The sequence below is a fragment of the Bubalus kerabau genome, chromosome 7 (genome assembly GCF_029407905.1).
Source record: "Bubalus kerabau isolate K-KA32 ecotype Philippines breed swamp buffalo chromosome 7, PCC_UOA_SB_1v2, whole genome shotgun sequence".
Classification (NCBI taxonomy): Eukaryota; Metazoa; Chordata; class Mammalia; order Artiodactyla; family Bovidae; genus Bubalus; species Bubalus kerabau.
Window position 1 is genome coordinate 37923518 of NC_073630.1, and position 14162 is coordinate 37937679.

Here is a 14162-nt window from a genome sequence, read left to right on the forward strand (position 1 = left end):
TCTCCTGCAGGGTGAAGCAAATAGCAAAAGACTATACATATGCATTGTTTGAAAGGATAAGTAAAACTATAGTGAATAATAACTCAAGATATATAAAAATATATCATATCTAAATATCTCCTGAGAATAAGTAGATAAGATTTTGCTTCATTCTCTTGTCACAGAAATATACCACCAGAACTGCTGATAATGCCTGTTAGAAGTGATTTATCTGCTTATCTTCATAACCACTGACACATGGGACATCTGGCTACAGAAATAGCCAATTTAAAAAATTTATTTCACTGAAGTTATATTTAAAATTGTTGGCATATGTCGCCTCTGTATTCTTTCCTTCTCAGACAGTCCTTTCTCCTTTCCATATCATCGCACGATGCTCATAGGGAGAATCCTTCCTTCATCCATTTATCTGCTTCCCTGGTGGCTCAGAGGTTAAAGCGTCTGCCTGGAATGTGGGAGACCAGGGCTCGATCCCTGGATCAGGAAGATCACCTGAAAAAGGAAATGGCAACCCACTCCAGTACTCTTGTCTGGAGAATCCCATGGAGGAAGGAGCCTGGTAGGCTACAGTCCATGGGGTCATCACAAAGAGTCGGACTCGACTGAGGGGCTTCACTTTCACTTTCAGCTATTCATAGTGTCACCTCTTCTGAATATCCTTCAGTTCAGTTCAGTTCAGTCACTCAGGCGTGTCCGACAATTTGCGACCCCATGAATAGCAGCACGCCAGGCCTCCCTGTCCATCACCAACTCCCTCAGTTCACTCAGACTCACGTCCATCGAGTCAGTGATGCCATCCAGCCATCTCATCCTCTGTCCTTCCCTTCTCCTCCTGCCCCCAATCCCTCCCAGCATCACAATCTTTTCCAATGAGTCAACTCCTCGCATGAGGTTGCCAAAGTACTGGAGTTTCAGCTTTAGCATCATTCCTTCCAAAGAAATCCCAGGGCTGATCTCCTTCAGAATGGGTTGGTCGGATCTCCTTGCAGTCCAAGGGACTCTCAAGAGTCTTCTCCAACACCACAGTTCAAAAGCATCAGTTCTTCGGTGCTCAGCCTTCTTCACAGTCCAACTCTCACATTCATACATGACCACAGGAAAAACCATAGCCTTGACTAGACGAAACTTTGTTGGCAAAGTAATGTCTCTGCTTTTGAATATGCTATTTAGGTTGGTCATAACTTTCTTACTTAACATTAATCCTCCCTTTGACACTGTGACCTACAAAACTCTCATCTATTCCTATTGTTTTTGTAGATGGTAGTTAAAACCCTTATTTGAATAATATTTGCTTATTGCTAGCCTCAGAAAGTTACTTTTTTTCCCACAAACCTTTTCTCTGGGGACAAAGTAAGAATTTTCCTAGATCTACACTATCTTTCCAGACAGCAATCTTAGTTATTATTGTTCTTCTTTACATAAAATCATTTTCTTGGAGATTCAGCCTACACAGCAAGGTTTTCACCCTCACCTCTTGTGGCAGAGAATGCTCATGCTGGCTAATACTCTCATTTCTCCTCTTTCTCAAAGGCAGAGAGATACTCGATTCCCCAGCTCTCTTGCAATCATGTTGTGCTTTCTTCTGAGTTCCAGGCAATGGAAAGTCAGTGATCTCGAAGTGTACCATTTATAGGGCTGGCCTGTGAAACTTCTCATTTGAACTCTCCCCTCCTCCCTTTCTTCCCTCCTCTGTCAGTCAGATGAAGCAAATTCCAAGGCACCCAAGGGTGTGGACAAATCCTGGCTACCTCTATCACCCTGTCACACATTCATTTCCACACAGAACTTTCTTTTTTAATGAAAGACATTTGAGGCTAATAAGAATACCTATGGGACTTGCCTGATACAGGGGACGTGGGTTCAGTCCTTGGTGGGGGAAATAAGATACCACATGTTTCACAGCAACTAAGCCCTCCCACCACAACTACTGAAGCCCACATGCTCTGGAGCTCAAGCACCACAACTAGAGAGTCCGTGACCACAAGGAAAAACCCCACATGACATGACAAATATCCCACGTGCCGTAACTAAGACCCAACACAGCCAAATAAATCAATATTTCAAAAAATAATAGCTATTGTTACTGTTCTTAATGTGTATGTGTGTTAGTCACTCAGTGATGTCTGACTCCTTGCAACCCCATGGACTGTAGCCCACCAGGCTCCTCTGTCCATGGGATTCTCCAGGCAGGAATAATGGAGTGGATTGCCATTCCCTTCTCCAGAAAATCTTCCTGACCCAGGGATTGAACCCTGGTCTCCTGAATTGCAGGAAAATTCTTTACCATTTGAGTTACAGAGATAAATACATCTTCTAAATACCAGGTTACAATCATTCATTCCAAGAAGAATGTAATGATTCACTCATTTTGTTTCTATTTCCATAATTTTCATTATCCCAGATAACTTTATTATATTCTGAATTTTTTAATATTTTAATGACTATAATTTCCCATAATTTTTCTTCAATAAACTACTCCTGAGGCCAAAAGCAAGTTTTATAATCCTATAATCTGAACTATGTCCTAAATCCCTCTCTTTGATAGCAAATTCTTATCCCCATGAAGTGTTTTCTTTTTCACTTAGTTTCATATTAAACTTCCCAAAATATTTTTTTCATACTATGCTTCTTGGCCTTACTTTCATAATGAACTTCTTCATTATGTTTGGCCATTTCTTATTAGTCTTCTCGATATCTTCAGACTCCTGTTCTCCTGATTTTCTTCTACCTCCTTCTGAACATACCTGCAACCTGCAATCTCTCTAATCACAAATATTTCCATCTTCTGAGTTGCTGAGCTTTCCTGGAGAAAAGTCACATAACTCTGCCAGATGGGACAGATTTATAGTTTCCAATTTCAGTTGGGTCCTCAAAATTGCTGTCAATTCATTTACTCAAATGACTCTGAGCTCAATGGCTCTGACCTGTGAAATGGTGTGAGCCCAGCTCTCCCTTCCTCAGCATTCTGTACTTATTTCTGAGTCTTTTGCACACACTGAGTTGTGAATTTATGAACTGTGATCCCCACACTACATTACCCTGGTCTCTACTCCTACTTCAGCTTCAACTTTCCCACACCTACTCTGCACACAGCTGCTTGTGGAAACCTTACCACTGCTAGTCACTATCTTGATATCATAGCATCATCATCAGGAATGCTATCACTCAATTCTCTGAGTACCTTTCTCCCTTGCAGAGTTAGAATGATGCAAAGCTCACCTTTGTGGCAGAAAAAAGTTTCCTCTCAACCTGTGATCCCATGTGGTCATCTGAATATCAAAGTAGCTGGGCTCCCAGTAAGAGACTTGCATTATTTTCCAATCTAATCCTGGGAACTTGTGGCCCCCACCTCTTCACCGAGCTGCTCAAGTTTCTTTCCTGGCGCCACAAAGGAAATAGACATGTCATCATTTACCCTAAACTCTCTCTCTTTCCCCTCCAGCTCCTCCTCTAACAAAAATACCTTTTCTACTATTGGATGTCAAAAAGATAATTGAAGACAAACAGAGATGGAGCGTCCAGGTTAGATCAATGATGTGACCAACTGAAAAAAAAAATGCACAATCTAAACGTTGAGAATTATGTTTTATTTGGTGGGCAAAAATGAGGACTTGAAGTCCGAGAGTCAGCCTCTGAGATATCTCTGAGAGACTACTCAGAAGAGATAAGATAGAAGCCACAGTAAGACCAGATGGTTGGAACATCAAAAGATTACTGTTAATTAATGATCTCAAGGTAATGAATTTAGCACTTTTCTATGTATGGGAAAGTGCAGATTCTGGACTCATTGAAGTCATCCCTTTGAAATGCACCTCTGCTATCTGCAGTCAGTATGCTGTGCTTTCTCCTCCTGAGGCTCCTCAGGTACACCTTCAGGGGGCATGACAGCAAAGGCTGATTGCTTGATGGAAGGCATCCTGCTTCTACCCTGAGTTACCTCAGGGCTCACACTCAGGGGACAGCTGTAATGTGATGGCTTGATGGCTGCAACATTTGTTTACTGAGGTGGCAAGCAACAGTTTTTCACTGACACTGTTTCATTTTGGGTGTAATGAGTCAAATAGTCTTTGTTATCCTTCTCTGTGACCTCTCTATCAACTGATTATAAATGAAGAACACTCTATTCAAGGCTTAAAATAAAATAATTTTGAATGTACAAACCTAGAGCGAAAAAAAACAGTTTCTCCTTGCATTCCTTCAAAAACATTTGTTCATTAAACAAGCAGTTTTCTTAGGGCTATACTAGCTGAGGTAGACATACATATTTTCAATGCTTACTTTCTGTCTCCAAGGCAGGCACAATATAAGAATTCAGCAGTTCAGTAGAGAAATAACTACAATAAAATGTTTAAATTGCTGTGATAAAAGTTGGTATAATATGAGGTCACAAAGAGGAGAGTGAATAATTTAATTTGAAATAGAAAACAAAAGCTTCTCAGAGAAAATGATATATGAGAAGTTCAAATTTGATTTTGTAAGTAGTGGTTATCTCTCTTATATAAGATTATTGAAAGCATCAGATTTTATAAAACACACAGAATCATTTTAACAAGTTTAAGAAAGTAAAATATAATGGCTTCTTTTTTTCCTACACAGATTAGTGTATACATAATTACATAAGTATATTAACAGAAGGTTAAAAGCCTCTGATGAAGACGGAATATCTTTGTCATTGTTCTTATTCTTACCATGCCATGAATTGGTCATACCACATCTATATAGTAAATATAATCCAACCACAATTTTTCTCTGTTTAACCTTCCTATCTCTCACTCACCTGAACTGAAACTTCATTATTTTCATTACAAACACTTAGAAAGCACCTATTTATGTGTAGGAACAGTGCTGAATGCTGCAATTGAGAAGACAAAAGGGGTGTGTGTGTGTGTGTGTGTGTGTGTGTGTGTTAACAGAGAAGTCTTGGTCTTTGTCCATAAGCAGTTTACATTATGAAGTAAATAAAAAAATATTTTCTGAGTTTGAGACACACCTTCCTTTAATTTTCTCCAAAAGGGAACATTGGTATTTAGTTGTGTGTGTGCATGTGTGTGTGTGTGTGTGCTTATGTTCAGTTGCTCAGTTGTGTCCAACTCTTTGCAACCCTATGGACTGTAGCCTGCCAGGCTCCTCTATCCTTGGAATATTCCCAGCAAGAACACTGGAGTGGGTTGCCATTTGCTCCTCCAGGAGATCTTCCCAACTCAATGTAAACCCACATTTCCTACATCTCCTGCATTACAGGTGGAGTCTTTACTGCTGAGTGGCTGGGTAAATCTGCTTCTTTTTAAATTTCAATGTTTAAGTCTTGTCTCAGCTAAAAGATGACAATCATTCTCTGCTTGAAGAGACTTGTTGAAATCAGATAGAAGTAAAATAATAAAGAGCATTAGAATAGCATGCTCTGGTAGAGAATACAGCCCCAGACTGTCATTTATAGTGATATATACGTGAATGCCACTATTTATTATAATACCCCTTTAGGTATTCCTTTGTAAAAGGAAATAAAATGTATCTAGAAGGAATATTCAGAGAAGGCAATGGCACCCCACTCCAGTACTCTTGCCTGGAAAATCCCATGGATGGAGGAGCCTGGTAGGCTGCAGTCCATGGGGTCGCTAAGAGTCAGACTGGACTGAGCGACTTCACTTTCACTCTTCACTTTCATGCATTGGAGAAGGAAATGGCAACCCACTCCAGTGTTCTTGCCTGGAGAATCCCAGGGACGGGGGAGCCTGGTGGGCTGCCACCTATGGGGTTGCACAGAGTCGGACACGACTGAAGCGACTTAGCAGCAGCAGAAGCAGAAGGAATATTAAAAAATAAAATTTATGCCATTAATCTCTACATGAAAAAGTGTTTTTTTTTTTGCCTTTCTGATAGTTGCTTTTTCATTTTTTATTGCTGTTTATTTCGATAACAGGCCAGCCCTGCCTTGTAATGGCACTTGAAGAAAGCAAACCCCTAAATGCTCTGTAGCTGCTTTGCTTGCATTATTGCTATAGGTCAGTGTAGGTCCTTAATGAAGTTCATCATTCTGGATTTTCACAAGTAAATAGAGCCACACTAAGTATTATGAGACAAACGGGTTTAATAAAGGGGTTTGGGCTTTTGCATACATAGAAAGAGAGTGGGTTGTGCAGGTGAGGGGGCTGCGGCTGGAAGGTTAGAGAAACAGTCACAAATGGTACGGGGAGGGAGGAGGGAGGAGGGTTCAGAATGGGGATCACATATATACCTGTGGCAGATTCATGTTGATATATGGCAAAACCAATACAATATTGTAAAGTTAAAAAATAATAATAATAATAAAAAGGTATCATTATGGCCAGCCAAATGAAATGGCTTTAACATGATTGCAGGGAAAATGCCACAATTCTCAATTATCTGGATACCATTCTACCTACTGTCTCAAATTGCAACAGGAAAGCTGGAAATTGCAGGGAAAACTGAGCAGCAGCCATATTTGGCCAAAAGTATGTTAGGAGAGTGTTAGATCTGGTAGAGAGTGCCTGATGAACTACAAATGGAAGTTTGGAACATTGTATAGGAAGTGGTGACCAAAACCATATCCAAGAAAAAGAAATCCAAGAAGGCAAAACAGGTTGTCTGAGGAAACCTTACAAATAGCTGGGAAAAGAAGAGAAATGAAAGGCAAAGAAAGGGAAAGACATACACAACTGAATGCAGAGTTCCAGAGAATACCAAGGAGAGAAAAATAGCCTTCTTAAATGAACAATGCAAAGAAAAAGAGGAAAACTATAGAATGGAAAAACAAAAACAACAACAAAAAAAAAACTCGAGATCTCTTCATGAAAATTGGACATACCAAGGGAACATTTCAGGTAAAGATGACCACAATAAAGGATAGAAATAGCAAAGACCTAACAGAAGCAGAAGATATTAGGAAGCGGCAAGAATAGACAGGAGAACTGTATAAAAAACATCTTAATGACCGTGATAACCATGATGGTGTGGTTGCTAATCTAGAGCCAGACATCTTGGAGTGTAAAGTCAAGTGGGACTCACGAAGCATTATAGGAACAAAGCTACTGAAGGTGACAGAATTACAGCTGAGCTAATTCAAATCCTAAAAGATGATGCTGTGAAAGAGCTGTACTCAACATGTCAGCAAATTTGGAAAACTCAAAACCACCACAGGACTGGAGGAGGTCAGGTTTCATTCCAATCCCAAAGAAAGGTAATGCCAAAGAAGGTTCAAATTACAGTACAATTGTGTTCATTTCACATGCTAGCAAGTTCAGTTCAGTTCAGTCACTCAGTCGTGTCTGACTCTTTTGCGATCCCATGAATAGTAGCATGCCAGGCCTCCCTGTCCATCACCAACTCCTGGAGTTCACTCAAACTCATGTCCACCGAGGTGGGGTTGCCATCCAGCCATCTCCTCCTCTGTCATCCCCTTCTCCTCCTGCCCCCAATCCCCCCTAGCATTAGGGTCTTTTCCAATGAGTCAGCTCTTCACATGAGGTGGCCAAAGTATTGGAGTTTCAGCTTTAGCATCAGTCCTTCCAAAGAACACCCAGGACTGATCTCCTTTAGGATGGACTGGTTGGATCTCCTTGTAGTCCAAGGGACTCTCAAGAGTCTTCTCCAACACCACAGTTCAAAAGCACTCAAAATTCTCCAAGCTAGGCTTCAACAGTACGTGAACCAAGAACTGCAGATGTACAAGCTGGATTTAGAAAATGCAGAAGAACCAGAGATCAAATTGCCAACATCCTATGCATCATAGAAAAAGCAAGAGGATTCCAAAAAAACATCTACATATGCTTCACTGACTCTGCTAAAGCCTTTGACTTTGTGTATCACAACAAACTGGAAAATTCTTAAAGAGATGGGCATACTGGACCACCTTTCCTGCCTCCTGAGAAACATACATACAGGACAGTCAGTCAGTTCAGTCACTCAGTCATGTCCAGCTCTTTGAGACCCCATGGACCGCAGCATTCCAGGCCTCCCTGTCCATCACCAACTCCAGGAGTTTACTCAAACTCATGTATTGAGTCTGTGATACCATCAAAACATCTCATCCTCTGCCATCCCCTTCTCCTCCCGCCATCAATCTTTCCCAGCTTCAGGGTCTTTTCAAATGAGTCAGTTAATTGCATCAGGTGGCCAAACTATTGGAGTTTCAGTTTCAGCATCAGTCCTTCCAATGAATATTCAGGACTGATTTCCTTTAGGATGGACTGGTTGGATCTCTTTGCAGTCCAAGTGGCTCTCGAGAGTCTTTTCCAACATCAAAGTTCAAAAGCATCAGTTCTTCAGCACTCAGCTTTCTTTATAGTCCAACTCTCACATCCATACATGACTACTGGAAAAACCATAGCCTTGACTAGACAGACCTCTGTTGGCAAAGTATTGTCTCTGCTTTTTAATACGCTGTCTGGGTTGGCCATAACTTTTCTTCCAAGGAGCAAGTGTCTTTTAATTTGATTGCTGCAATCACAATCTGCAGTGATTTTGGAGCCCAAAAATAAAGCCTGTCACTGTTTCCCCATCTATTTGCCATTAAGTGGTGGGACCAGATGCCATGATCTTAGTTTTCTGAATGTTGAGCTTTAAGCCAACTTTTTCACTCTCCTCTTTCACTTTCATCAAGAGGCTCTTTAGTTCTTCTTCAGGACAAGAAGCAATATCTACAACTGGACATGGAACAATAGACTGGTTCAAAACTTGGAAAGGATACTGTATATACAAGGCTGTATATTGTCACCATGCTTATTTAACTTATATGCATAGTACATTATGCAAAATGCCAGGCTGGAAGACTCACAAGCTAGAATCAAGATTGCTGGAGAAAATATCACAACCTCAGATATGCAGATGATACCACTCTAAAAGCAGAAAGTGAAGAGGAACTAAAGAACCTCTAGTACAGCCACTATGGAGAACAGTCTGGAGATTCCTTAAAAAACTGGAAGTAGAACTGCCATACGACCCAGCAATCCCACTTCTGTGTATACACACTGAGGAAACCAGAATTGAAAGAGACACATGCACCCCAGTGTTCATCGCAGCACTGTTTATAATAGCCAGGACATGGAAGCAACCTAGATGTCCATCAGCAGATGAATGGATAAGAAAGTGGTGGTACATATACACAATGGAGTATTACTCAGCCATTAAAAATAATACATTGGAATCAGTTCTAATGAGGTGGATGAAACTGGAGCCTATTATACAGAGTGAAGTAAGCCAGAAAGGAAAACACCAATATAGTATACTAACACATATATATGGAATTTATAAAGATGGTAATGACAACCCTGTATGTGAGACAGCAAAAGAGACAAAGATGTATAGAGCAGTCTTTTGGACTCTGTGGGAGAGGGAAGGGGGGATGATTTGGGAGAATGGTATTAAAACATGTATGATATCATATAAGAAACGAATCACCAGTCCAGGTTCAATGCAGGATATAGGAAGCTTGGGGCTAGTGCACTGCGATGACCCAGAGGGATTGTATGGGGAGGGAGGTGGGAGGGAGGTTCAGGATGGAGAACACATGTACACCCGTGGAAGACGCATGTTGATGTATGGCAAAACCAATACAATATTGTAAAGTTAAAAAAAAAAAATTATAACCCAGTTTAAAAAAAAAAAAAAAGAACCTCTTGATGAGTGTGAAAAAAGAGAGTGAAAAAGCTGGCTTAAAACTCAACATTCAGAAAGCTAAGAATGTTTTTTGAACCAAATCATGGCATTCGGTCACATCAGTTCATGGCAAATAGGGAAATAGTGACAGATTTATTTTTGGAGGCTCCAAAATTACTGTGGACAGTGACTACAGCCACAAAATTAAAAGATGTTTGAGCCTTGGAAGAAAAGCTATGACAAACCTAGACAGTGTGTTAAAAAGAAGCGACATCACTTTGCTGACAAAGGTCTGTCTAGTCAAAGCTATGGTTTTTCCAGTAGTCATATATGGATGTGAGGGTTGAACTATAAAGTAGGCTGAGCATTGACGAATTGATGTTTTCACACTGTGGTTATGGAAAGACTCTTGAGAGTTCCTTGGACATCAAGGAGATCAAACCAGTCAATCCTAAAGGAAATCAACTCTGACTATTCATTGGAAGGTCTGATGCTGGAGCTGAAGCTCTAATACTTTGACCACCAGATGCGAAAATCTGACTCTGGAAAAGACTCTGATGCTGAGAAAGATTGAGGGCTGGGTGAGAAGGGGGCAACAGAGGGTGAGATGATTGGATGGCATCATCAACTCAATGGATATGAGTTTGAGCAAATTCCAGGACATAGTAAAGGACAGGGAAGCCTGGTGTGCTGCAGTCCATGGGATTGCAAAGAATCAGACATCACTTAGCGACTGAATAAAAACAACATCTTATGAGATTATAAGGATTTTTCTTCTGCTTTATATAACAAATGTGATGGCCATTCATTGGCAAATTCTAATTTGGAACCATTGAAGGAAAGGGGTTATAAGAAATGTACCTGACATGATAGTGATGTCCGGCTTACTACTAGCACAGGAAGGAGCTGACATTTTAAATCAGACTTTATATTTGCTACCCTGAGACATTGCCACTCAAAGTCTTTTTATGGTAATAAGTAAATAATTTTCTTGTACTTTTGACTGTGTTAATTTAGCCAAGTGTTTATAATCTAATTTGAAGTTTAAGGGATTATGACATATATTAAACTTTGATGTCCTAATACAATCTAATACACTGAAAACCATATACTGAAAACTGTTGTTATGCACCAAAAGATTTTTTAAGCAGTTTATCACATTGAAATAAATTTGAAGCATTTTTATTAAATTGATAATATGGTGAAAAATATTCAATCTGACACATTATATTAATACTATATTAATAATTTGTATTATATTAAGAATGAACTGTAGTGTTGAACAAGACTCTTGAGAGTCCCTTGGACTGTAAGGAGATCAAAACAGGCAATCCTAAAGGAACTCAGTCCTGAATATTCATTGGAAGGACTGAGGCTGAAGCTTCAATACTTTGGCTACCTCATGCGAAATGCTGACACATTGGAAAAGACCCTAATGCTGGGAAAGACTGAAGGCAGGAGGAGAAGGGAATGACAGAGGATGAGATGGTTGGATGGCATCACTGACTCAATGGACATGAGTTTGAGCAAGCTCTGGGAGTTGGTGATGGACAGGGAGGCCTGGCATGCTGTGGTCCATAGGGTCATAAAGAGTCAGACACAAGTGAGTGACTGATCTGAAGAATGTACTTGTTTTCCTGTGAAATCAAAGTATAATTTCAGGCTTCCTTGTTGGATCAGTGGTAAAGAATTGACCTGCCAGTGCAGGAGACAGAGGTTCGATCTCTGGCCCTGGAAGAGTTCACATGCCACGGAGCACCACATGCTGTGTATCACAGCAACTGAGCCTATGCTCTAGAGCCTTGGAATCGAAATTACTGAGCCCATGTGTCCTAAAGCCCATGCTCTGCAACATAAGAACCTTCTGTAATGAAAAGCCCATGCACTGCAACTAGAGAGTAAGGCCCTGCTTGCTGCAACTAGAGGAAAGTTTATGTAGAAATGAAGACCCAGCACAGCCCCAAAAATAAATAAATACAATTATTTTAAAAACAATGTCATTTCTGCATGTAAAATATCATGTATGAAATGAGATGCCAGTCCAGGTTCGATGCACGATACTGGATGCTTGGGGCTGGTGCACTGGGACGACCCAGAGGGATGGAATGGGGAGGGAGGAGGGAGGAGGGTTCAGGATGGGGAACACATGTATACCTGTGGCGGATTCATTTTGATATTTGGCAAATCTAATACAGTTATGTAAAGTTTAAAAATAAAATAAAGTTAAAAAAAATAAATAAATAAATAAAAAAATAAAAAATAAAAAACAAAAAAAAAAAAGAAAAGTAGATTCAGTTAAAAAAAATAAATAAATAAATAAATAAAAACAATGTCCTTTCTAGTCTCTAAATATATGCCATGAGCTGATAAAGCCCTTATTGTTCAAAAAAGATACAATCTATAAGATGCAATGTGCAAAAATTTATATATGTATCATTTATGTATACACATTTATATGGATTTATGATAACACACATGTGCATTCACAGATATAAATACATGCTGCTGGAGTATGGTTTTATCCAGATTGGTAAATAAACATATCAATAGAAATTTTATATTCACAGCAATCCAATTTTCTTATTAAACACACTATTTTCTTTCTGAGCTAAATCCAGTATCTTGAACTTGTGAAAATGCTTTATTCTTAGTACTGCCAATATTCCCAGAGGTACAGCAGTGATGCTTTTCTTAAAATAATTCTGCCTTCTGGGCAAGAGGCATTTTTCATCATTAAAGAGGACAAAATCAGTTTTGTAGCTGCTATCTGTTTTATTGTGGGTAGAGCTATGTTAAGATACCTTTAAAATTAAATGTCAGATCCAGGTTGACATTAGAAACAAGGCAGTGTTTGATATGTGATGAGAAGTTGTCAGCTTTCCTCCCCCTGACAAATTGCCCGCAGCTTCCTGTGAATAGTTTAGGGTAAGCGAGTTCTGGTATGCAGAGTTCCATATACAAAGGTCTCAGTACTATATGTGTGCGTGAGTATGTGCTGGAAGTGAATATGAGACAACCTAGTTGTTGGGAAATTAAATTTTATTATTTTAATTATTAAGGTTATTTTAGGAACATTTCTTACAGATGATTAAATCCCATTCAGACTTAGGCATGAAAAGGCAAGTAGAATTCATTCTAAGTGGTAACAGCCATGAAAAACTGAAGTTTAGGCTAGAGTTTTTTTTTTTTTGTTTGTTTGTTTTTTAATTTTATTTTATTTTTAAACTTTAAATAACTGTAGGCTAGAGTTTTGAGGGAAATTTTTATTCTCTTATTTGCTAGGCTAGTACTCTGTCTCAATATATCTTAGTCTTTCATTTCTTTTTACTAAATATCACTGCTAAATGAATATGTGTGTGGTAAGGTAGGTGGTACCCACTCCAGTGTTCTTGCCTTGAGAATCCCAGGGACGGGGCTGCTGTCTATGGGGTCGCACAGAGTTGGACACAGCTGAAGAGACTTAGTAGCAGCAGCAGCAGGGTAGGTGATATGAGTGTGTACAAGGTTGTAGCCAGAACACAGGAAAAAAACTTGTAATCAAGATGCTTCGGTGCCGTTTTTGATTCTTAAGCAGGGGCACACATGTGTGTGCATACAGCCACACCCACTTCTCATTTTGCTGCTGCTGCCGCTGCTAAGTCGCTTCAGCCGTGTGTGACTCTCTGCGACCCCATAGATGGCAGCCCATCAGGCTCCGCTGTCCCTGGGATTCTCCAGGCAAGAACACTGGAGTGTGTTTCCATTTCCTTCTCCAATGCATGAAAATGAAAAGTGAAAGTGAATTCGTTCAGTCGTGTCCGACTCTTAGCGACCCCATGGACTGCAGCCTACCAGGCTCCCCCGTCCATGGGAGTTTCCAGGCAAGAGTACTGGAGTGGGGTGCCATTGCCTTCACTTCTTATTCTAGGTGGTCATATATTCCTTAGGAAATTACATAATACATTGTATCTCAGAAAATGGAGGTAATTACCTAAATGTTAGAAGATCTTCTTCACTCTATCCACAATCAAAGCAAAAATAAAAAATAAAAAAGGAGGATACAATACTGCATTATCCCCTAAGGAAACCAGAGGGAGTTTCTCCTTCCCTGATCTCTAAAAGTTGAGACACAAAGAAGTGCTCCTACTCTGAACCTTTGGGTAGTAAACAAGCAGCACAAAGGTAAATAGCGGATTATACAATTGGCTTATGGAGGCAGATCCAGAAAAAGTGTTGCTGGCATCGGGTAGTGGCAGCTGCTGTGTCAGACAGCAGTGTCTGTGCCCTGCGGTGCCAGCCACATTCCCTTTGGCATTGGACTCTGCCTGCTCCTGCCTCATGCCCTTGGTTGCAGGTCTTAGAGCCTAGCATTCCAATCTATTACCTAATTGTCTTGGCCCCTCCCGACACTATGAGCTAAGCAATACATTGTCTCACAGTTTTCCTTTTCTACCTTAGTTATTCATTCCGTGGCTTGAAACTGGAGAGCCTCAACCCAGAGATAAATTGCAAAACTATATTCATAAGTGCATGCTAATTTATAATTGTTATCACACATATATAGACAC

The 14162-nt window shown here is 40.0% G+C and overlaps 1 long non-coding RNA gene across 1 annotated transcript in view; it reads right to left on the reverse strand.

The window, feature by feature from the left end:
* Positions 1-263: 263 nt before the first annotated feature.
* Positions 264-14162, reverse strand: part of LOC129657651 (uncharacterized) — a 92237-nt gene continuing 78338 nt past the window's right edge. Inside the window, exons 3-4 of the long non-coding RNA XR_008716946.1 lie at positions 3220-3378; positions 264-492 (exon numbers count right to left, since the gene is read on the reverse strand). This is a non-coding gene — a long non-coding RNA (uncharacterized LOC129657651). The remainder of the gene's footprint in view (positions 493-3219; positions 3379-14162) is intronic.